At 37.5% G+C, this 25,592-nt stretch overlaps 1 protein-coding gene across 1 annotated transcript in view; it reads left to right on the top strand.

Annotated features, from left to right (window-relative positions):
• The window catches only part of LOC103196417 (muscleblind-like protein 1), a 169,566-nt gene that overhangs the window by 84,111 nt on the left and 59,863 nt on the right, over positions 1-25,592 (top strand). The window lies entirely within an intron of this gene.

Here is a 25,592-nt window from a genome sequence, read left to right as displayed (position 1 = left end):
TCAGCAGAAGACATTCTTTGCCTGCTAAAACAGACATTCTTTTGTGTTGCTTTGGCACTGTCTAAACTGTGTAAACCTACCCTGTCTGAAGTTTTTATAATTCCAAATTTGGTGCCATTAGACGGCTGTGGTGACAGGTTGACCAGTTGTTTATCTAAGCATTGCAGATTTGATTCCATTTGTTGTGTTCTTGTGAAGCTTATTTAGATGATTGTAACTCTTTAGGCCTGAAAAGAAGATATCTATGGTATAATTTTTAGAATTTTTGTAGAAATGTATTTTTTACGTTATGTAAGAGAGGTTGAAAATCTCTAGCAGAAACCTCAGAAAGCAACACTGTATAGGGTGGCAACACACAGTTTTGAGTTATGATTTATTATTCCTGCTTTGTTGTTATGTATCTTTGTTGCAGTTTGAAAAACAAATATATTAAGTTTTTTTTTAATGGATTTGTGTGATATTTTAAAAAATAGGTTTTAAGGAAAAAAAAAGTACACTTCTTCCTATTGTATTTAGACCATTCTTACATTAAATCTTTCAGGATCCATTGTTGCCTGTAGTAAATAAGGTGTTTCTTAATCCTATTTGAGAGTGGGGAAATGTAGATAGGGAAGAGAGGGAAATTTAGAGGGCTTGCCCTGTGACATACTCCATGATATTTTAATTCCTATGATTTATGACTTAATAAAAAAATTATCCACCTCTTTCCTAACAACTACTTCTCTTTTATCTAAAATATACTCTATTAGAATTGTTACAGATTTCAATAATATCAAATCATGGTATTTCTGGATAATCAGTGATGTATAACATTAATGTATTAATTAAATATTCTTTTCAGCATATTTTCCACAAGACATAGATTATTCTACTCTCAACTCATGAGAGAGTAAATAATTTGTTACTTTCATCCATCATAGGATAACTTCATGTTATATATAATGAAACAAATCACAGCATAATAGATTGATCCTTTCAAGAAACAAATTTTATATGTTTCACTTACTTGTTAGAGTGATATCGAAATGAATACAATCTGGGAACTGCATGGTATAATTCCTACAAAACTTTAATATTTATGTTCTGAGTTACCACCTGGAGACTAAGAGCACTATGGCTAGAATTATTGTCATGGGCCGTGTTAGTAAAACAGTAATAAAAGTGATAGAGCAGTTCAGGATGTGATATCCTGTGGCCTGTAATGGTCATCTGGCTGGAGTCTAACCCATATTAATCCCTTGAGTCAACAGGCAGAAACATTCAATGATGTACTTAAAATACTTTGTAACGTGGTATTTAGAATGTTTAGAAAGTCAGAAGAGCCTTTGTAATGATCTTCCCCTAGAGTAGTTACTTCAAGTGCTATTTTTAAAGTTATGTTTTTCAAAAAGTACAGTATTTGAAGAGTTTTAGAAAATCTGAATCTAGTAGAGTTCTTTGGGAAGGAAAAAAAGGCTCATTTCTGGGGGAAAAAAGAATCCTATCCACTGAAGTGATATATTAGTCAAATAATCTGAAAAATTGAAGCAAACAAAGTATATGTTCATTTTTGCCTGAGAAAAGGAGCTTGTTTTTTTAGAACAAGAGAATGCATTTAATGCTCCCTTGGGGAGCTACACCCTCCCCTATAATTGTATTTTTCAGATTTTATGTTTAAATGTAAATGGCTGAAGTATAACTTGTTCATATTTTTCATAGAACATATTCAAGCTTGTTTCTATGGCAACGCTTTTCATTGGCAAATCCCATTCTGTCAGTACTCTCAAGCCTCTTTTTCTTGGGTACATTGAATTCTTAGGAGTGTTTCACAAAGTAAAAGTTACATTTGGCATTGGTCTTTGGCTTGAAAGATGTTCACCGTCAAGGATTTATTTTATTAAATAATTTAACTATAGTATGTTTGTGTAATAGGTTGCTGGAGAGTTGCTAGATCTTTCCCAGCCACTGGTGTGTCTAGAATCCTGCCCAGGATTGGTATATACCTTTCAGACTTGCAAACTGAGAACAGCAACTAGGTTATTTCACACAGTAGACATTCTCTTACCTGACAGAAAGACAGAAGAGAGTTTAACCAAAAAAAAAAAAAATTCTTTTGAGGTACATTTCAGACATTTAAAGCTGTTTATTTGTAGTTTATAGTTCCTTGTGGCCCTGACTTTAATAGTATAGAGTAGATTGACTTATTAGAAACATAGTTTGCAGCTTGCTTTTCATAAATTTTCTCTTTTGAATCAGTGTGGTGCAGAATGTTGGAGCAGGTATTTTGGTAAGTTGGATTCGGCTACTGCAGTGTTATAAAAATAGATAAAGTAAACAGACACAGCAGGTCAATGCAGCTTAGATTTTGAACCCTTCTGAGACCCAGTATAACTTTAATAGTCTGTAGTTCTAGGGGGAAAGAAATATGAATCCCTAAGGTAATTTTAGTATTACATAACAGAGGAAGAACTATTTTACAGCAAAGAATCAGGTGTTGTATCTTTCATAATTATTTCAGAGGGCTTTATCCAAAAGCTTCGGTTTTTAAGCTATTCCAGGCAACTGTGTATGTTTTTTTTTTCCTTTGCTATTTTTGTATCACTGCAGTGGCATAACCCTGCACCAAGCACAAGACGGCATTGCAGTTGGTGTTGAATGTAAAACTGTTATTAAACGAAAGCTAAGAAAGCAGATCCTTGGAAATAAGAAAATTGCCTTTATTGAAAACTTGCAGTATTAAAATTAAATTTGTTTTCTAAAAATTAGAATGTGAAAGGAGTAAATGAAACTGTGTATGGCCTTCCTCCAGAACTTTGACTTTATATAGTCATAAACTAAAATACGTTTAGTCACCCATTTTAATTATTGCCCACTGTTATGGATTTTTGATAAAAGTGCTCCTTTATCACATCCTGTCTTTGTCTCTTAAAACTGTTCCCATTGAGTTTTTGGTTAACACATGACTTTGTTTCATTAATTAGAAGTCACAGAAAGCATTCATGGCTAAATAGTTAAAACTTGTTTTTTGGTAAAATGCCATTGTACCTGTGGTAGTTCAGTTTGTGTGTCAACTTGGTTAGGTCTGGTTGAGTGGCTGGGCAGCTGGATGTAGTATTCCCCATGATGAGACTGGTAATCAACTCCATAGTGGAATCTACTGTGAGCAGCTGGAGCTGAATTAGGGATGTAGTCTGCTTCCTGTATAGAAGGAGAACCCTTGGGGAACAGTCTCTACAGAGCTTATGGCATGCTTGAACCTTGCATGTCGTTGTGTTGTTTTTCAGCAACCTGCCATGCTCTGCCAGCCTTTGACTTACAATGGACTTGAATTAATGGCCTGCGTGTGCTTTGGGAACGTCAGGACTGTGCCATTTTATTTGTTGACCTTGGGCTTGTTAGCCTCAGCAGCCAGTAGCTGCCTGAGTGAAGAGATGCCTCTAGCTTCAGTGGGCCGGGAGCAAGAGGCAGAGCTGAAGACCCAGGTCGAGGGGCTTTCACCCAGCCCCTAGAGCCTGGCACTTGGAACTCTGACTTCTAGCCTTCTGAACTGTAAGAGAGTAAACTCCTGTTTGTTCAGCCATGCCATGTGTGGTATATTCTTGTCAGAGTGGCATTAGGTGGGCTAAATAGTTCAAACTTGTTCTGGTAAAATGCCATTGTACCTTTCTAATCTATATGTGTTTCCTGTACAATTATGATGTTTGTGTATATGGTAAATTGACTTACAAAGGTCATTCCATAAATGAATAAGGAAAGTAAAAATAGAGTTTTGGTGGCCTATAACTCCCTGTGCAGTGTTCCATTATCTGAGCCACAGGCCTTGAACGTTGTTTGATGGGCCAACAGGGTTTCATAACTGTTTCCATTTTTGTAGTTCATATATCTGTGTTTGAATAGTTAATAGGAATAAACCCAGAGATTCCTGACATATAATTATTTATATTGTTGCTTGGAAGGAAATTTAAATCCCAGACTCTGGGTAGTGAGTGTGGGGGCTTCATGACTCAGCTGGAGAGGACACCTGCGTGGCTACCTCTTTGGGTGTGGGGGTGTGTGTGTGTGTGTGTGTGTTATATGGATATGTGTCTATCTGCATACACAACCACAAACATACACATATGCATACACAAACACACAAACACACATAAATGGGAAATAGTTGTCTGGTGACTAAGGCTGAGGTCAAGCATTTAACAATAGGAGGCTGTGACTCCTCCTATAACTGGCCTGGAATACTGGATTTAGGGTCGTAGGGCCCAGGCAAGATTGCCCTTTGCCTACAATCTGCGGAGTGACAGAACAGGAAGGGCGCAGTTAACTAGAGCAAAGCACTGAGGCCTTGTATGGGGGAGAGATTGGAAATCTTTTATCCAAAAAAATACATGCAAACTTAAGAACAAGAGCTAGGAGGGAGCTCTGGTAGCATAGTGGCTAAGACACTTGCCTGCTAACCAGACGGCTGGTGGTTCAAACCCACCAGCCACTCCTCGGAAGGAAGGTTGGGCAATCCTACTTCCGTAGTGATACTGTCTCGGAAACCCAAGGAGGGGTCGCTATGAGTCGGGGCCGACTCGACGGCACATAACAACAACAACAACAAAGCATTTGACTGCTAACTACAAGGTTGGCAATTCAAACCCACCAGCCAGCTACTCCTTGGAAGGAAGACTGGGCAATCTACTTCCATAAAGATTTACTACCTCAGAAACCCAAAGGGGGTTGCTATGAGTCAGAATCAAGTCAATGGCAGTGAGTTTTTTTTTTTTTTAAAAAAACTAACAAGGAACAGTTACTGCTTGAGATTCTGTTCACAGACTTCTGGCACAGCCCTTCAAAATCCTGACCTTCCTTCATTTTCATTTCTTCTTCTAGTCTCTTTTACCTTTTAACCTTCCTCCTTTTAACTTTGTCACTTGCATTCTAAAACTTGTTTCATATGTTTTTCCTGAAAATCACATGGGGAGTAGTAATGCTTCTTAGAGTTCCAGTCAGCATTCAGGAGGAAGGCTGATTGTGTTTGGGGGCTTAATTTCACATGCTTCCTTATTCTTTATGCCCTTGGCTCCTGCCTGACATTTTTTTTTTTGTGCAGCACACGGCTAAATATGTGCCGGGCATTATTGCAGTGACATTTGCTATATAAAATATCTTAGCATAATTCAAGATGAAAAACAGAATATACATGAGAGATAAAAAAGTAAGTTTGATCATCAGAGTGCTGGCATCTCAGTTGGAAACAATGAAAGTAGCATACAATTGCCTCAAGTTTGCCGAATCTGTTGTCTGTTCCCACCCCTCACAGGACTCACAAAGAAGCACATTTTCAAAATTTTGATGTGTGCTTTCGGTTTTGTCTGGTGGGAAAGGCTTCGTTTGTAGGGAATTAATAATGAAGTATTGATGCTGTCTTAGCTTCAGTCATATCAATGAATTGGAAACTGTTCCAAGAGTTTCTTTTACTGAGTAGGGGTTATAAAGACAGGGAGCAGCATTAAGTTCTGTCATTTTGTTTAAATAGAAGTGTATGCTTACATTATGGAGAGACAGTCGAGAGGTCTGAACAGCACGAAGACTCCTTTTCTCTTCACACAGTGCAACATAGATGGAAATCACAGGAAGAGGTAGCTGAACATGGACCTTATTATTTTTTAGAATATAATTCCTTGCTTAAGTCATATTATATCTATATTAATATTTATTTTACTTCTTACCGGTATTTAATGCTGCTGTTAAAAATGCCAAGGTCTCTTTCTGAGACAAAAATTTGGAACAGAAATTGGTATGAAACCCACTGGAGTGATGTTAATGGAGGAGAGAAGCTCACCAAATCGAGCCTTTTGTACATATTTACACTTCATGCACTATTTCAAAACTCCAGAAATGAATGGAATGCTTTTGAAAATTGGCATACTTATCCTACTTCTGCCTCTTTGAATAAACAACTTACCCAGAATTTCGGCTGCTGTTAAGCAGCAACAAGAAGTGCAAAATATCCAAAGTGTTAATCTTTAATGTTTGAATAATGTATGTCTCCTTCAACATCTCTTCTTAACAAACCCCTTTCTATTTCTGTCTTCCTTGGCAAAATTATGTAATAACCTTAATTGGGTGAGCCATAATCTCAGGTTGGCAAAGAGATGCATGAAGAAGGAACATATATTACAAAACAGCCTTTCAGAATATTTCTGTACTCTGCCAATACCATCACAGTCTCCTGAAAGGTAGTGACTCCCACTTTTCACAGTAATGTCAAGAAAGCTTCATATAAGATGCAAAAATATGTCTGAGAATTCATCTGAGTAGAAAATCCAAAAGCCCCTTTTTCTGTTTTTGTCAGGAAACATGACTATGCAGATGGCTTGTTAAAATTTCCCAGCATTTTAATGCAGTATACAGTTTGTTTCCTTAAAATCTAAGTTTCTAGAACATCACTCACTATCTTATCTCTTCGAAGTGCCACCTAAAAGGTGTCCAGGAACTCTTGCCTAGATGCCATGGTAAGGCAACCTTAACATTACCACCTCCATTCTTCCAACCTGCACTGCTCTGTCTCTGTCTCCTGTCTGTCCTGACTCACATCCTTTGTTCATCTGTTCCTGTCTTCTCCGTAGAGCCCCTTGAAATCAGAGATGCTGTATTCCTAATCAAACCAAACCAAACCCAGTGCCATCTAGTCGATTCTGACTATAGTAACTCCCATTGGGTTTCTGAGGCAATAACTCTTCTGGTTAGAGGTCAAATGCGTTAGGCACTGTACCACCAGAGCGCCTTGTATTCCTAATAGACTGGGTATAACAACCAAACCACTTGCCACTGAGTTGATTCCAATTCATAGCAACCCCTAATGTGTCAGAATAGAAGTGCACTCCATAGGGTTTTAAATGGCTGTGACTTTCAGAAGTAGATTGCCAGACCTTTCTTCTGAGAAGACTCTGGGTGGATTCAAGCCACCAGCTTTTCATTTAGTAGCTGAACACTTAATCACTTGCTCCGTGCAGGGACTCCAGAGAGTGTGTATAGCAGGGGCTGCACTACTGTGTTTGTTTCCTATAACTGTTGGCTAGCTTTTCAATCTGTAATAAAAATTACAACCATGAATTTTCTTTCAAGTAGAATCTACACTAGAAGATTTTTGGAAGTCTAGTCTCATCCCAGGTTCCAGAGTCCCTTTAATGGTCTTGATAATTCTAGTCATTTCTCTTTCTGAGACTTGAACAAATCACAAAATGACACCAAAGAGCTACAAGTCCCTGAAGCCATAGTGAGCCCCATTTGAGAAAAGCATTGATTTATCAAGAGTATAAATGGTAGGGTAGAATAGGAATCCTGTCAGGTCTGAAAGAATATCCTTTGGCTGGGGCCCAGCTTTATTTGTAGCTTCCACTGAGGTCTCCTGTAACTAACTTTATACCGATTACAACTGCATTTTATACTTCCTTAAGTGATGAGTGGTCATCAAGTCACTTCTGACTTATGGAAACCCCAAGTGTGTAGAGTTGAACTACCCTCCATAAGGTTTCCTAGGCTATGTGTGACCTTTTGGAACCAGATCACAAAGCTTTACGTCCATGGTGCCCTGGGCAAGTTTGAACAGCTAACCTTTCAGTTCATAGGCCAGCACTTAAACACTGTGTCACCCAGAAACTCCTGATAAGCTAATAGATACCTAGAATATATTACTTATTAATAGATAAGAGTAAAGAATAGGGCATTAGCAAAAAATCTTATTATCTGTTCCCCTTTCCTATGTATGTGCAATAATAGTTGGCATAGTGAATTAGAATATTACGTAGTTCACCAGCTCTGTGTAGAAATTGTTTTCTCAAAAGGGTTATTTCTGAGAGTCTCCATAGATATCATCATTTTTAGTGGGAAGTATAAAATTATTTAAAATAATTTTTCTAAGAACCTGCTGAAAAATGGTGTCTAATTTATAGAGCTTTTTTGGCAGTTATTGAGACTAACCAATTTAGTATGAATCTATTTTTATTCCTGACATCATTTCACTCCTCCATGATTTTCCAAGATGAACCTACAGTTTTAAAAGCTGAGATTATCATATTTTCTTAATAATTTCACTCAAAGTGGAAACCACTGAAACCTGCTACGATCTTGGTAGTGGCCTGTACTTTACCTACTTTGGGGCCAAACTCAGTTTTTCACAAAGAGCAGCAAAGACATTTTTATGATTTGCAAACATGTCATGGTCTGTAAGTGTGAAGCTCAGGCTTCTTTTAACTACTACCACAGCAAACATTTAGCTATAAGAAGTCTGTCTGACTGTATTTATGTACAATAAAAAGAGTCCTTCACAGATTGTTTTCTTAATTGCTGCATTGTTAAACACTATTGCCTGTTTGAATTTTAATTTGATTTGTTTTAGTTCTAGAAGATACAGTCTTCCAAATTTGTTTATACCGTACATATGAATTTGGCAGATGAGTCTCCATCACTTTAATTATTCTCTGACCTTGTACAAATCATTCATTTCCTAGCTCTGCTTCCTGAGCTACAAAGGGAGTGTAACGGTACTGAAGAAATAGAGCTGTTGGGGGATTACTTGAGATACATTGTTTTATTCCATACTGTGAAGAAGCACACTCTCAACTAGGAGAAACAAGCCCCCACCCTCATGGATCTAACATCCCTCATGGAATAATCGGTCAATAAATAAGCAAAAGCATAAATAAACAGTGGAATTGCAGGTTATGACAAGTGCTATGAAGAAAATGAATAGGGACAGTGGAAGCTAGAGCCTGCCGCCTTGTGGAATGACCTTGTTGTTGTTGTTATGTGCCATCGAGTCGGCCCGACTCATAGCGACCCCTCCTTGGGTTTCCGAGGCAGTATCACTACGGAAGTAGGATTGCCCAACCTTCCTTCCAAGGAGTGGCTGGTGGGTTTGAACCACCATCCATCTGGTTAGCAGGCAAGTGTCTTAGCCACTATGCTACCAGAGTGAGTAGAATGTGTCCAGTGTTGTGTCTGGAGGAGCATAGACCAGAAATGCTGTCCCCCACCCCCAATCATCTGTAGCTAATTTTCTTACCTTGTACTTAAATGTCATGGGCATAATTTGTAAAACAAAAATATGGTTAACTAGTTTTTGTCTTTGGAAGAATGTTTCTGTTTTTGGAGGGATTTTTTGTTTTTATAAATTTAAAATTTCGGAGCAGACATTTTCTTGCTTCAGGGTCAGGTCTAGATATATTTACTTCTCTTTATAGGATAATATAAATTATTTTAGTCTTTTGTTTTGCTCAGACATAGGCCAACTATTGTAAGGTTTATCCAAGGATAATCCTGATTATCCCTTAAGTCTATTTTTTCCTGCTCTGCCAGTTTGGTATATAGTAAGTTTTATGGAGGAAATGTATGTGCTAACCCACTTGAACAGTTTTTTTTTTTTTAAAAAAACAGTTTTGGATTTTTAGGTACCATATAACCATTACCCCTGCAGGTGTTTAATATCCACATAATTTCTCCATATCCTTATGACTTGGGCTCTTTTCCCTATGCAGTAACTTCCTAAGATACAAGTAGGCCTCAGCAAAGCCATTCAATGAATGGTTATATTTGCTTATTCTGTAAATTTCTTAACCTGGCATTTAAATTGTTCCCACTTAACTCTCTGACCTTAATTCCCCTTAACAAAGCCTTCACCACAACCAGATTGGTTTAGCCACTGTCTGTTGAACAGCCTGAATATTCCTACCAATATGGTTTTACTTACTGCTGTTTCACCTGTTAGGGCCTCCTGGATCTGTGCTTTCCTGGGAAGCTGTCTGTGTTATAGAGAACACAATCCTCAAACTTCATTTCAAACCTGACTTGAGACCTAATCTTCTTTTACTACTGCTGTGATCTTGGGCAAGTCAATTAACCTCTCTGAGCCTTAATTTTCTCATTGGCATAATATTGTTAATACAGGTTAATTGAAAATGCTTCTAAAACGGTTTTACTCATAGTCTGTCTTTCCCTGCACTTTGTCCACCTTTCTATCACAAGACACATCATCTTGTTGATCACTCATTTTCTGAAATAGACCCTCTGCTGGGTTTTACAGTCTGCTCTCCTCCCCACACCCCACCCCACCCCACCACACTTTTGCTCTGTTTTTTTGGTAGGTCTACCAGATAAGGGAGAGGGAGATTAAAATTCTCAAAAAGAAAGTTTGGTGATTACCTGTTTATTTTGTTGACCCACTTGTTCATTTCTTTGAGCAAAGTATTTTATTAATGAAAATTGAAGAGATGATTTATTGTGAATTAGCAAATAGAAAACTCATGTTGTTGTTATGTGCCGTTGAGTCAAATCCGACTCATAGCGACCGCTCCTTCGGTTTCCGAGGTGGTATCACTACGGAAGTAGATTGCCCAACCTTCCTTCCGAGGAGTGGGCTATTGATAATTTGTTTAGAATTTATTTAGAATATATCTTGAAAATTGAAGTATAAGAAGTGGTTTATTTAGAATATATCTTGGTCTTTTTGTGGTACTTTTTGGCTTAAACTTTCCCTAAAGTGACCGTGTTGACTAATTTATTATAAATCTTTTTGTGTTGTATGTTACATGCTTTCACCAATTCACATAACAAACCTCCCCACCCTTCAAAAGCCAGTATGCTTTAGCAGAACCGTGGCAATTTATAATGCAGAATACTGGTTTTAAAAGGAGTTATTTCTGTTTGTATAATCAGCCCACTTGATTACCAGCTAGTTTTCATCTCTTTTAAGATTAATATTAAAAACAAACTGTGATACTAAATAGATTTTTTTTGAGACTGCAATTAAGAAAAAAGAAAGAAAGAAAAACAGTTGCTCCAATGACAGTGTAAAAAGAAAGGTAAATTGTGAGCTACAGCTTTTTCATTGGAATTTGAAATTATTTTGACAGTAGTAAGTCCTAACAACAAAACAGATATAAAGCATAATTTTGGAAAGAGCTAAAAATAGTTGCATGTAGAAGTTTATCATTACTTCAGATAATCTGAAACTTAATCACATAATTAGGATTCACTGAATCTGTTTCCAAACAATTTTCTACCTACTTTTTTTTTTTCCAAATTAATTGTACACTTATAACAACTATCTAGTGCAATTTCTTATAGGTTAACAAAAAAGCCTTTGATGTTTCATTTCATATAGGGTACTATAGGGTTTTCTTGGAATGGGCATTACAATTGTTATTTTAAAATATATTACTAAACATGTCACATGCAGAAAACATGTATTAAAATGATCAATCTCAGCTACTAGTAGAATAAACTAAAGTAAGCATATGTTTTATTTTTGATTGCTCTTGGTTTATGTGGAATTGGTAAAAAAAATAAAGTGGATACTCTAACAACAATTACTACGACAGAAACGAAACAGCCATTTATAGAGTCATTGTATTGGTATATCCTTTGAACAACGCGTCAGAATTTTTTCCAGGCTCCCTAACATATTGACACATCTAAGTAACATTTTCCAATCTGAATAATCCAAATTAGAATAGCTATTTATTCTTTTCTGATATGATAGCATGCAGTCCAGTTTTCATCTTGTTATGCAGGAAACCATGAAACATAAGAGTAACAGATTTATGATTAAACTGGAAGTTTGCTATTTCATTGTAAGAAATTAGAAAGTACAAAGCTTAATTTGGCAGTTAATCAACAAACACATCTTCAGTACTTCACTGGATTTTGGGAAAAAAATCACTGTTCCAGGCTTTTAGTTTTTGTATTATATATGTGGACTATGTAATATATATTTATATTCTACTTTTTAAAGCTCCTTTTTTTTTTTTTAAATTCACTTACTCAATAAATTATCACCTGCTCTGACCTGACACTATTCTAGATGTGCTCAGTTTGGAGAATAAATAAAGATTCATGGTTTTTACTCTCATTGAACCTGGTCTAGTGAAGAAAATAGGCAGCTGACAGGCAATTATGATAAAGTGTAATGAATGCTCTTGAACTAGCTAGAAGAGCATTTAACAGACTTGGAAGTTTTAATAAAACTTCTTGGAGGAACTGAGATTTAACTACAAACCTGAACTCTGACTAGACTCTGTTGTTGTTAGGTGCCGTTAAGTCAGTTCTGACTCATAGCAACCCTATGTGCAACGGAACAAAACACTGCCTGGTCCTGCACCATCTTCAGAATCATTGCCATGCTTGAGCCCACTGTTGCAGCCACTGTCTCAGTCCGTCTCATTGAGGGTCTTCCTCTTTTTCACTGACCCTTACTTTATTAACCATGATGTCTTTCTCCAGGGACTGGTCCCCTCCAATAACCAAAGTACGTGAAACGAACTCTTGCCATCTTCCCTTGTAGAGAGCATTCTAGTTGTCCTTCTTTCCTCTGGCAGTGCATGACATATATTCAGTGCTCTTTGCTATCACCATAATTTAATGCACCAGTTCTTCTTCAGTTTTCCTAGTTCATTATCCCTCTTTCCCATCATATGTGGTGCTTGAGTCAGGAGTACCCTAGTCCTTAAAGTGATAAGGGTTTCCAAGACTGAAATCTTTATGGAAATAGACTGCCATATTGTTCTCCTGCAGAATGGATTGTGGGTTCCCACCATGAAATTTCAGTGAGCAGCTGATCTTTAACCACTGCACCACCAGGGCTCCTTGAGTAGAAGTTATCAAGTTATCAAAAATAAGGTGCAGAAAGGAGAGGGCAGAGTATTTTAATACCAAGATCTAAATGGGAAAAGTCGTATCTTTTCAAGGGATTGAACATGTTTGTTAAGTATGACTGGAATGGAGAGAGAGAGAGAGGGACTCTGTGTGTGTGTGTGTGTGTGTGTATGAAAACAGGAATGAAGTGGAGGATTGTGAAGAGAGGGTTCTGGAATGACTTTCTGGAGGTAGGCTAGGTCTGTGTTACTTCTTGCCTGGACTGTTACTTAACTGATCTCTGCTCCCAGGCCCTTTTACTTACTCTTGCCTGTTGAATTTTTACAAAATACAGCTTTGCTAATGGCATTCCCACCCCTTTCCGTGCTCTCCATGGCCTCCAGAAGGAAGTAGATGATCTGTAAACCAATATTTAAAACTCCCCCACAGTAGTCCCAGCCCACTCATCAAGCATATTTCCCACTGGTGACATAGTGCCTAAGGCATTTTGACTGCTAACCAGAAGGCTGATGGTTCAAATCCACCTACCACCCCTTGGGAGGGAGGTTGGGCAATCTACTTCCATAGTGATACTGCCTTGGAAACCCAAGGAGGAGTGGCTGTGAGTTAGATCCAACTCTATGGCAGTGACTGAGTTCTTATTACAAATATATTACTGTCAATGATGCCTTAATTCATGCTGTTTTCTTTACCTAGAATATCTTCTCTAAGTCCTAATGTATAAATTGTGCCTCTTCCTTAAAGTTGTTTCTGATTCTTCTTAAGTGGAAATATTCCCCTTTATTCCAAATTATAATAACTGTTCAAATTGAATGTCTCTTATGATACTTTTTGCCTTCTATCTCAATTTTCTAGTTATTTATTTTCATGCCTTATTTCCCTTCCTAGGATATGTTCTGATTCATTTTGTATCTCTACTACTTCAGAGCACTGAGCACACTGAGATGTCACCAAGTTTTTGGTGAATAAATGGAGAAATGTATATTCCAGCATATGATATTTAAGATTCAAGACATGACCACTTCTTGTTTTGTTTGTTTATCCCTTTCTTTTTGCTGACTTTGGTAGCCAAGATTAGGAGACAGTGAGTTCTACTCTGTTTTCTCTTTTGTGTGTGTGTGTATGTGTGTGTGTATATACAAGCATGCACACACACATTAACACTGTATTTGTGATCTAGATATAAATCTAACTTGCCTAGAACAATTCCAGAGTCCGTTTGCTCTGGTACTATTGCATGATACACAAAAGAAACTTCCTATTTAATTTTTGATGATTTCAAATTGGAGCAGCACATACCATCTATTTTCATTTGCTATCCCCCTGAAATCGGGAGGGAGCTCTGGTAGTGTAGTGCCTGAGGCATTTGACTGCTAACCAGAAGGCTGGTGGTTCAATCCCACCAGCCACTCCTCAAAAAGAAGATGGGCAATCTACTTCCATAGTGATACTGCCTCGGAAACCCAAGGAGGGGTCGCTATGATTTGGGTCTGACTCGATGGCACATAACAACAACAACAACATCCCTGAAATCATTTGTGATAACTGAAAACAAACAACAACAAATTAAAGTTGCACTCACTTCCTAGATGATTTAAGTTACCTTTATCTTGGCTCTTCATTTGGTGAGATGCCTGCTGACTCCTACATTACTAGTATGTCCCAGCTTCTTCACATTGGTGCGACCATACATGTGATATTTAACCTCTAGAAACTTCAGTTTCCCCATTTGTATATGAGGCTAATAAGAATCATCTCATGGCTTTGTTGTGGGATTAAATGATAGATTTTCTTGAGAGGTGATGGTAGACATTGTAATAAGTCCTGATTAGGAGACGGAGGTCACCAGTAGGGACAGGATTCTAATTGTAATTGTCTTCTTAAAGGAATGTTGGTAATCTTGTTGAAATCTCTCTGCTTCTTGAAAATTTGTAATATGCCAATTGACTTTTATAAGCATTTTCTGTAGCTATGAAAAAGTTTACTTGAGCTTAGACAACTTTTAAGGAGTTATAAAATCCATATTGTCAAGTTAACATTGTTGTTGTTGTTATGTGCCATCGAGTCAGCCCTGACTCATAGCGACCCCTCCTTGGGTTTCCGAGGCAGTATCACTACGGAAGTAGGATTGCCCAACCTTCCTTCCGAGGAGTGGCTGGTGGGTTTGAACCGCCAGCCTTCTGGTTAGCAGTCAAGTGCCTTAGCCACTATGCTACCAGAACATTAGAACTGCCTAAAATCTCTAGCCCTCAAGGAGTGAGAACAAAACTAAATTGTTTAGCATTCATCATTACTAATTTCAAATGCTAACAATGTCATTCATACTCTTTCTTTAGTGAATCATCTATGTTGAGTTTTAAAACAAAAGAATACTTAAGGGCTTCCATGGGTACATTTGTGACATGGACTCTTCAACCCTCTTATTCTCATGAAATGTTTTTCTTCCAATGTGATGTTTATAAACAGATTTTTGGTCTTGAGACATTGTTTTCAGGTGATATGTACAAAACAAGGGACAGGAGCTCTCTTTTTGTAACCCCCGTCCTTGAGAGCCCCTTTCTCCCACTGCATATGAAGGATCTGTGAAGAACGCAGATAGTCTGGCAGCAGAAGTATAAGTTAAACGGACAGACAACATTAGCATCCATAATAAAGCTATTGTAAAAAACTGGGTTTAAAAAGAACAACTTTGGAAAAACGTATGTAACTGAAAATGGAAATGTGTATTGGCTCTCCATAGTCTAGCACGTGGTCTGCAGAGTGGCAATCATTGAAATCTTCTGAGGAGCTTTTAAAATTTACCTATGCCTGGGACATAGGAATTTCTGGGAGTGGATATCAAGTAGAGGAACTTTTTATTTATGTTGTACAACCATGATTGAGAACCAATGATTTAGTCCTTACAGTGTTTCTAAGTGATGTGATAGCTGAGACACCAGGAAATGCCCTCTTGTCTCCTAACATCTCTGTTCTACAAACACTTACTAAAAATGATTAGGTTGTAAAGATAGGCTAGTCTTTAACAAGTTCTTAATCTAGAGGGATAGACAGATTTGTAGAAATTACTTGTAATCCAGTTTGACAGGTGCTTTAATGGATGTCTGAATTAACTCCTTGAGATTTTTTAATCTAGCAGGACAGGGAAAAGTAAGCTCTGGTGGTGCCATGGTTAAATACTCAGCTGCTAACTGAAAGGACAGTGACTCTAACTCACCAGCTGCTCCATGGGAGAAAGATGTGTCAGTCTGCTTCTGAAAGATTTCCAGCCTTGGAAACACTCTGCGGCAGTTCTACTTATGATTCAGAGTTGACTTAATGGCAGTGGGTTTGGTTTGGGTTTTAGTTAAAACAGAAAAGGAGGAAAGGAGGGCAAGGGAAAGGCAAAATTTCCACAAAAAGTAACATTTGAAAAGGGTCACATCTCAAATTTCACCTGTTAAAACTCATTTATCTTTTTATTATCCCATTTTAAAATACAAATATCCAGTCATAATGGTAGGAAAAATGAACATGAGTTGATTCTTCCTTTGGGCACTGGCAAGCTCTCTCACAGCTACCCCTGGAGTTACTATTATTTGGACATAATTTTACAAAAGATATTGTTTGGACTGGGAAGTTGAGTACTTGTTTGAAGTCACGTAGTTAGTGAACAATAGTACTAGATTGAACCCAGGTCTGCCTGGCTCCTGGATTTGTGTTCTTTCCTTTTGATTGTAGATTTAGAATGCTTAGCCACTAGAGGTTTAGTGTGGATTAGTTCATTAAAAGACATTCTGACTTGATGATGGGCTGGAGAATCATTCTGACAAATGGGAGGTTGAAGGAACAGGAGAAAAAGATGCTTTCAGAATGTCTAGAGAAGCGCTTCAGTGATGGGAAGCATGGGTCAAATGGCCCAGGGATGTGGAGAACATGCTGGGAGACTGAGAGAAGTCACATAATTTCCATTTACTGAGGATCAGACCACAATGAAGCCCCTGAATGCATTCCCTCATTTAATCCTCATACCATCCTGAGGGAAGTATTCTTATCTTAGTTTTTATGGAGAGGAAATTGCAGTTCAGTGAGGTTGAATGATTAACTCAAAGTCTCACTGCGAACAAATATCAAAGTTGAGATTTGAACAAACAACTTTCTAATTCTAATTCATGTGATCTTAACCATTAAGCTGGGGCTATATCACCTCTTCTTTTATGTCAAGTCCTAAGGCTTTTCCTCTATGATATCTCTAAGACTTGTGTAGATGAGAAGCTTACAAGATAAGAACACAGATAATCTAACAAGTGACTGTACATTTTACTTGGCTGAGAGCAGAGTGATGAAGTTATGGTTAGGTAACAGTAGTAAGAAGTCACTAGAAAATGGAGCAAATGGGGAGGAGACTGGAGGAAAAGGAAACATATCTGAATGACAAAAACATGGGGCTACAGGTTGTGAGTTCATGGGCGTCCTGGAGAAGACGCAGAAGGAATGTTTGAGAACTACTTAAGTGAACAAAAAACAATGAATGTTTACATTCTGAAATACAGCCAGGACTCATTCACTTCATAGGCATTTATTGGGATCACTCAGCCTGGCTTAGGCTGTGGTACGAGAAGTTTAAGGCAGGAGTCCCCTCTGTAGACAATCACAGTGTACCAGGGGAGAAAGACATGACACAGAAGCAATGGACCACAGTGCCGTCTGAACAGCATTAGGAGAGAGGCATGGACAAAGTGCTAAGATCAAGCAGCTATTTCTGATAACAGCCACCTGCTTTAGCCAGAGCCAGAAAGGGTAAAATTCACAGATTTCATGCTTTATTCACTTAATGCACCCAAGCTGGGTATTTAGTGGATCCGGGCTTACAGCCTAAATGTTGTTGATATGAGAGCAAGAGAAAAACATCATGTGACAGCCGTCTGTGCTTTTCCCTCTCACGTTCGCATTCTGGCTTATTAAAAAACAGTGTTGCCATGGCTGACGTTCCTGTGAGACCCAACATCTCCATACTTTTCATCTTAAATAAGCACTTAAGAATGTGTTCTGCAGTTTCTGACTCTGTTTAGAACATAGTGCCATGTGATGACTAAGGTTTTTCAAGCGTCTGTGCATAAGGCATTGCCCCGTACCCTTCTGCCTTCGAAACTCGTCTTACAGATGATTTGCAAAAGTTCCATAGTTTATATCTATTTTTGTTTGTTTATTGCTAATATAGATCCTTTCCTTGGAAACTATTCAAGGATACTAAACACATGTATTAATTCTTTCTACATTCTTATATGTTCATGTTTTATTCTCAATGATAATATGTAGATAATATTGTTGTATATTACTTCCTTGGACATTTGGAGAACTGCCCTAGAGAGCCAGCAGAAGTCTATTGGGGTGAGGGTGGGTGAGGAGAAGGAGACAGGCTCAGATAACCTGTGCTGTGATACTGCTTTTTTTTTTTTTTTTTTTAAATTCAAGGGATTTTTTTTTTTTTTTTTTTTTCACCCTTACTGCTTAGGCTGCTGCAGTCAACATCCAATAGAGACATGTTCTGTGCTCAGGAGCCAATTGCCTTTCTCCTTGCAGCAGCCCAGAGTCTGAGAGAGAGCTGATGGCTGTGCACAATTTTAGCAGATTGTCATGGGGGTGGGGAGGCGGAGAGAGATTTCCCCACAGGGACAGAGCTGTGTCATTGAGCACATTTTGTTCAAGTACAAAGTTGATCTGTCTGAAGGAGACAGTGGCCTCTCGGTCAGCAGTGGTGAGGACCTTTGTCACCTCACCTTTTCTTTCTGCTCTGTCATTGTCCTTTATGGGAAGCAGTAACATTTAATGGCTGGACTTTAGGCAGAATGTGTGAGGTCAGAAAGCGACAGCATTTATTTTCATTTAGGGAATCCCACACATTTACCAAGGAATGTGAATGAAAAATTGAAGAAGAGTCTTTGCTATAGATATATCACATCTCCAAATGACTGGGGAGCAGTGCAATGTCCTGATAGCTGCATGTAACTGACAGCTAAAATGTTGAACATCTTTTTTTTAGAATATTGCTTAAGCACTAATAAAAAGTATAATGTATGCCATCTCAGCTAGTAGATTTTGATGGAAACTTTACAAAATACATATTGACATGGGACTTCAGAAATATATCAAGTAATCGTACACTTTAAAGTTTACCATGACTAATAAACATTATCATTTTAGATAAGTAAAAATAGGGTTTGCTTTCCTATACTTATAGGCACATGGAGAGTCTAGCAGGTACAAATACATCAAAGGCATCATGTAAATAAAAGGTAATGGCATTGTTTTTGAACTGTTTCACCAAAATGTTTTCCCTCCCCTTAGGCATTATCTGCTAACCAGAAGGCAGGCGGTTCAAACCCACCAGCCACTCCTCGGAAGGAAGATGGGGCAATCTACTTCTGTAGTGATACTGCCTCGGAAACCCAAGGAGGGGTCGCTATGAGTCTGGTCTGACTCAACGGCACATAACAACAACAACAAAGTATTCTTTAGTTTAGTTTATATCGACTTGTCCTTCAAAACCTTCCATTATCACTGTCTTACTAATATTTTAATATCTAAACCAATCTCACTGCCATCAAGTCGATTCTGATGCATAGTGACACCCTTTGGGTTTCCGAGGCGGTGAATCCTTACAGAACTAGATTGCCCAGTAGATTTTCCTTCTGTGAATATTTTTATATAGGTACACATTTAATATAAAATCACTTTTACATTATTTTTGATGTACCTAAATCACAGAGGCTGGGTGAGTGGATTATAGATCCAAGAATCTCTTACCTCCCTAGAATGGTATGAAGTAAAATTTTAACTTGTTTTGTGTTCATATTTTCAGTTAATCAGTTTGTCTTTATAGTACATAGAATACCTTTCTATGCATAAAAAAATTAAGAAACACTTCCAGACATACTAAAATATCTTTAATATACTAAGACAGTAATAATAATAATAATGTTTTGATGTGAATCACAGCGTAATGCCTGTTTATTATTCCGAACTACTGCTGACGCTACAATACATGTCCATGTATGGGGAAAATAATACTAATGACAGATGAACTGAAATTTCTAATATTATCTAATTTATTCCTTTATACTTCAGAACCACTATGGATTAATCTTCTCAAAATTAGTTATTTATATTGTGAAATTTTTTTCCTTTGAAAATCTCAGAGGGGTTGAAACATGCATTTGGTTCTGATTTCTTGTTTGCCAAAGCATGGTGGCTTTCAGGCTGCTGTAATATTGGAAGCTGTGCCACTAGTATTTCAAGTATCAGCAGGGTCACTAATGCTGGGCAGTTTTCAGCATAGCTTCCAGACAAAGACAAACTAAGAAAGAAGGACATGGCTGTCTACTTATGAAAAAACTGGTTGGTGAAAACCTTATGAACTGCAGCTGGAAGCAGCAATAAAGAAATTATATGATGTATTTCATCAGGCAGATCTGCTGCAGAAGACTTCTTTAAACTGTTTAAGAGTAAAATGTCACTTTGAGGATAAGGTGAGGTGTCCCAAGCCATAGTATTTTCATTCACCTCATATGCATGCAAAACTGGACAATGCATAAGGAAGATCAGAAAGGGATTGATGCCTTTGAATTATCGTGTTAGCAAAGAATATTGAATATACCATGGACTGCTAGAACAAGAACAAAAAATGTGTCTTGGAAGAAGTACAGCCAGACTGTTCGTTAGAAACAAGGATGGAGAGTACTTTGGCCTTATTATCAGGAGGGACCAGTCCCTGGAGAAGGACGTAATGGTTGGTAAAGTAGAAGACTGGTGAAAAAGAAGCCCTTCAATGAGATGAATTGACCCAGTGGCTGCAACAGTGGGCACAGACCATAGGTGATGGTGAGGCTGACTCAGGACTGGGCAGTGTTTCATTCTGTTGTACATAAGGTTGTTAATGAGTGGGAACTGACTTGACAACACATAACAACAATAATAACATTTCTAGTGTGAGTAGTCAATGATTGGAGAAACAGACACACCCCTAATGAGGCTCAAGTGAGGCATACTCAGTATGAATGCACATCTCTAGCATAATGGTTAAGAGCAACAACTCTAGTTAGACTGGCTGAGTTCAGTTATGGGTCCTTGGGCAAGTCACTTATAGTGCTGATACTTCATTTTCCTCTTTCTGTAAAATGTTACAGAAACTCCTGCCCACTGATGGTGACAGAACTAAATGAATTAATACCTGTAAAGTGCTTAATGGGAGCTCTGGTAGCATAGTGGCTAAGACACTTGCCTGCTAACCAGACGGCTGGCGGTTCAAATCCACCAGCCACTCCTCGGAAGGAAGGTTGGGCAATCCTACTTCCGTAGTGATACTGCCTCGGAAACCCAAGGAGGGGTCGCTATGAGTCGGGGCCGACTCGACGGCACATAACAACAACAACAACAAAGTGCTTAATACATATCCCAAAGCATAGGAAGCTCTATGTAAGTTTTATCATTCCTGTTCTTATAGTAAAACTGTCATTTGTGGTTTTAAATCAAGAGGTTGTGCTTTGTAAATACACAAGGAGCTGGCATAGGTTTGTAAAGAGTTGCTAAAATAAGTCTTCCAAAGAGTGTAAAAGTGAAATAAATAAACAAATAGAATGTTGTATGCCTTTGATTCAGAAGTTTACCTCCCTCTTACCATCAGGAAAGTCCTGGAAATATAATATAGACAGCCGTGCTGTAATCCATGTAATAATGGTATGATGATGAATTGGGTACAATTTATAAAATGCTTTGCATTTCTGAATTGAAAGGCATGTGCTACAAATAGAGCACTAAATTTTATTATGTAAATGTTAGGGCTTTTAATTATTAGCTGAGATTGAAGGCTGTCTGATTTGAATGCCATAAAATTTCAGAAGTGTCTGAGCCACAGAGAGTTTAGAAGTCTGACAGTTGCTATACTGAAAAAATAATGATGCAATTGAAAAAATAATAGAAACATAGTGATCTGGCATTTCCAATTTTATGATGCTATGAAAGAGCAGCCAACAAATAAATGTTGGACTGTTTAATGATGCTGGCACCTACCAAATGTCACTGGGCTTTCACAAGGTCATGGATATCCTGGTTTGAATACGGATGCCAGCCAAACCCATCTTTTGAACCCAGAAATAGTGTAGAATGGGCAGAAACGAGGTGCCCAGTTTAAGACCTCATGGCATTAACTTTGGTGATAGCTATACACTTTTTGGAGGATTCTGTGGGCTAGACGAGGCCATGTAAGAAAAAAGTGAGACTATTTCTTCTTGTGGCATCTCATCAGAAGCAGCTGTAAATAGAAGATTAATATGGGCCCTCTGTGGAGGCTAAGGTTTCTTCACATGATTACAGACAGTCCTTGGATTACGAAAAAGTTCCGGTCCTAAATCTATTTCTAAGTCGAATTTGCACGTATGTCAGAACAGTTAAGTACAGTTCATATCTAACGTCAGTTAATCAAAGTTTGTCTTTATAGTACATAGAATGCCTTTCTATGCATAAGAAAATTAAGAAACACTTTCAGACATACTAAAATATCTTTAATATACTAAGACAGTAATAATAATAATAATGTTTTGATGTGAATCACAAAGTAATGCCTATTTATTATTATGAACCATTATATGTCTCTCAAATTTTAATATATATTAGGCCAAAAATAGTTGGCTTGTAACTGCATGTTGTATATCAGACGTTTGTAACTCAGGGGCTGCCCTGTATCAGCTAAAATTGTGTGTTGATATAACTGTTAATAACATAATTGAATGTATATCTGATCTCTCACAGACAAAAGCTGTTGGAGAAAGAAGCAATATTTTTCTAACAAGAATATGTATGATTTATTGCTCTTCTCCCTTTCTCCACCTCCTCAGCAGCTGCTAATTTAACTCTCATGGATTACATAATACTTATGTAGATGTGTAAAGTTTAATTTATGCTATTTTTGAGATGATTAAGGGGAGTTGTGCAATTAAAGCTCCTAAGTTCTCTGGGGGGAAAAAGTCACAGTAGCCTGATATTTGAGCTGGAGGCTGCGTCAGCATTTACGATATTTTGGAGCATGTAAATATCACTATTGACTTTAATGGCCAAGAACCCTCATCATCAAATTTAGGAATATTCTACAAAATATTGTCTAGAACTACTATTGAATACCAGAGAGGGCTCTACATAGCTAGAACAGTCTACCTTAACATCTCTTTTCTTAGATCAGATTAAGACTTTGACCACAAAATATTTAATGCCCATAACTGAATCTGTGACATTTTTTAGGCTACAGTAAAACTTCAAATTTAAACTAAGTAGGTTTGTGCATGTATATATGTGTGTGTGTGTGTGTGTGCGTATGTTTCTTTCTTTCACTGGCAATCTCAGTAATTGTTAAGCCAAAGTGTGTGACTGTGAATATGAACTTTTTGTAGAATCAGGAAAGGAAAAAGTCTAAATTTGCCTAACAATGTACTTCACTTGAGAACAAATTTTATCTCTGTGGTAAAAAGTAACGGAAAGAATTTGGGACTATTTAAGTAAAAAAAAAAAAAAAAATCATAAATTTCTGCTGCTTTTCTCTCACTGGTAGAAGACAGTTCTCCCAGCTGATTGAATTCAGTGCAAGTATTTGATGTTAGGCTGACTGAATGAAGAAATAGCAATTTACAACTAGGAAATTAAGCCTTAAATATTGAATAGTGTTGCTATATTTGCTTCCTGTTAAGTTTAGAAGACTTAGAGATTAATTGCTTAGGAAAACAAGAGAATTGACTTCTTTCCTAATGTTCTGTGGAGATGCAAAAGCATTTTTCCTGATGTTCACCTGAAAGACCAATATGAACATTAAAATAGGAGTTGTGGTTGATTTAAAGAACATTTTCTTGCCTTTCCTGGTGATACCTCTGAAATAAGTACAAGAGCCAGAATATTAAAAATAGGAAACTTTGGAAGAAAACAAAATCCTGTCTTCTAATCTCTGGGTTAAACGGTCATGAATATTTGAGAATAAACAAAGTGAGTATAAAAATTAAATACTATGTAATATTTACTTATCAACAGTATGTATACACACACACACACACACACACAGGCACTATGCCACCAGATCTACTGACACACACAGTGTGTGTGTGTGTGTGTGTGTATCAATGTATGTATATAAGCTCTGGTAGTGTAGTGCCTAAGGCATTTGTCTGCTAATTAGAAGGCTGGTGGTTCAAACCTATCAGCTGCTCCTTGGAAGGAAGGTTGGGCAATCTACTTCTGTAGTGATACTGCCTTGGAAACCCAAGGAAGGGTCACTGTGAGTCGGGTCTGACTCCATAGCACATAACAACAGCAATACTATAAGGAGCCTTGATAGTGCGGTGGTTAAAACATTTGGCTGCTAACTGAAAGGTCTGCTATTTGAACTCACAAGCCACTCTGAGGGAAAAAGATGTGGCAGTCTGCTTCCATAAAAATTATAGTCTTAGGAAACCCTATGGACAGTTCTACTGTGTCCTACAGGATTGCTATGAGTCAGAAATAGACTCTATGGCAGTAGATTTTTTTCATTATTGTTTTTAATGGTATACCCTTAACATTTGAAAAACAAAGGAAATACCAACATGAAAACAGTAAACATTTCATAGAAATTCTCTAAGGAAAAGAATTAAAATAAAGGAGATACTAACGTGAAAACAGTAAACATTTCATAGAAATTCTGTAAGGAAAAGAATTAAAATAACTCACCAACTGTTTGATTACATTAGGAATGTTTTCCAAATGATGGATAGTCCAGTATCTCATTAGGTTTTATCCTATAACCCTTAAAATTCCTTAAGTGTTTTTCCAAATAATGAAATTTAAATTTTAAGAGTCACATAGCCTAGGTTTCTTAAATTTCAAACATAAGCAAAGTCTGTTTTTAATCCATATGCTGCTCTTAGAAATAGGTACATGACATAAGTAGGGTGACTATGTAAGTTTCTGTATTTACTTATATACATATGCATACAATTGAAAACTATAGTCACGTTGTGCATTGAGCCCACCAGAATTTCAAATTGACTATGAAAAACTTTTGATTATTTTTTCGGGACTCTCTAACTACATAATTTGTCTTTCTCTGTAGTTTCTTTTTGAAAGGTGGGTATCCATATCTAACTTCTAATTTTTCTGAAAAGACTTTCTTTTGAGATGTGCAAACCAAGAAAATGTTAGCCATTCCTTTAAACACACACACACACACAAAAGAAGTCAGCACCTCTAGTATTCTAGTTAAAAGGTAAATGGAGCCATTAATATATGTTGGAAATCCACCATTTACTCTTTGATATACTACAGTCTTTATTTGCTTTTATTTTGAATACAAGAAGAATAAACAAGTATTAGAGATCACACATTCACACCTGGAAAGTTTGAAAAAGCTTCAGCTATTAAACTTCAGCATCATTGGAAGACATAACTGGTCAGCCTCCCTTTACTTTTGTGTCAGGCTTTGTTGTACAAATCTGTTATCTAATATTTGAGGAAATTCTAAGAATAAAAGATCCTAACACTTAAATATAAGTGAAAATAAGACTGAAGTACAAATAACTTTGTATTATTAGCTATTTAAAATTAGATTTTGCTACCACTGCCCTCTACCTCCAGGACATTAGGCAATCAATGTTTAGAGACATGTTTTAGCTGTTATCAAAGTGACCATTGACCAGGGTCCTATGGACCTCTAGTAGTTAGGGGCCAGAGGTGCTGCTAAACACCCTACAGTGCATATAGCACAGCCTTCCACACAAAGAACCATTAGCCTAAAATGTCAGGAGTACTAAGAAGGTTGAGGAACCCTGGTCATCTTTTTAGGATGCATGTGTTCCATAAAGATCTATAGCCTTGGAAACCCAGTGTGGGTTGCTGTGAGTTGAAATCAACTCGATAACAGTGGGTTTTGGGTTTTTGTGTGTGTGTGTTCATATAACCTGATGCTGAAAGTTTATTTGTTTCTGAAA

This window comes from Orycteropus afer, unplaced genomic scaffold, assembly GCF_000298275.1.
Source record: "Orycteropus afer afer isolate SDZICR_OR568_19922 unplaced genomic scaffold, OryAfe1.0 scaffold00066, whole genome shotgun sequence".
Classification (NCBI taxonomy): Eukaryota; Metazoa; Chordata; class Mammalia; order Tubulidentata; family Orycteropodidae; genus Orycteropus; species Orycteropus afer.
This window is presented reverse-complemented; position numbering and strand designations above follow the sequence as displayed.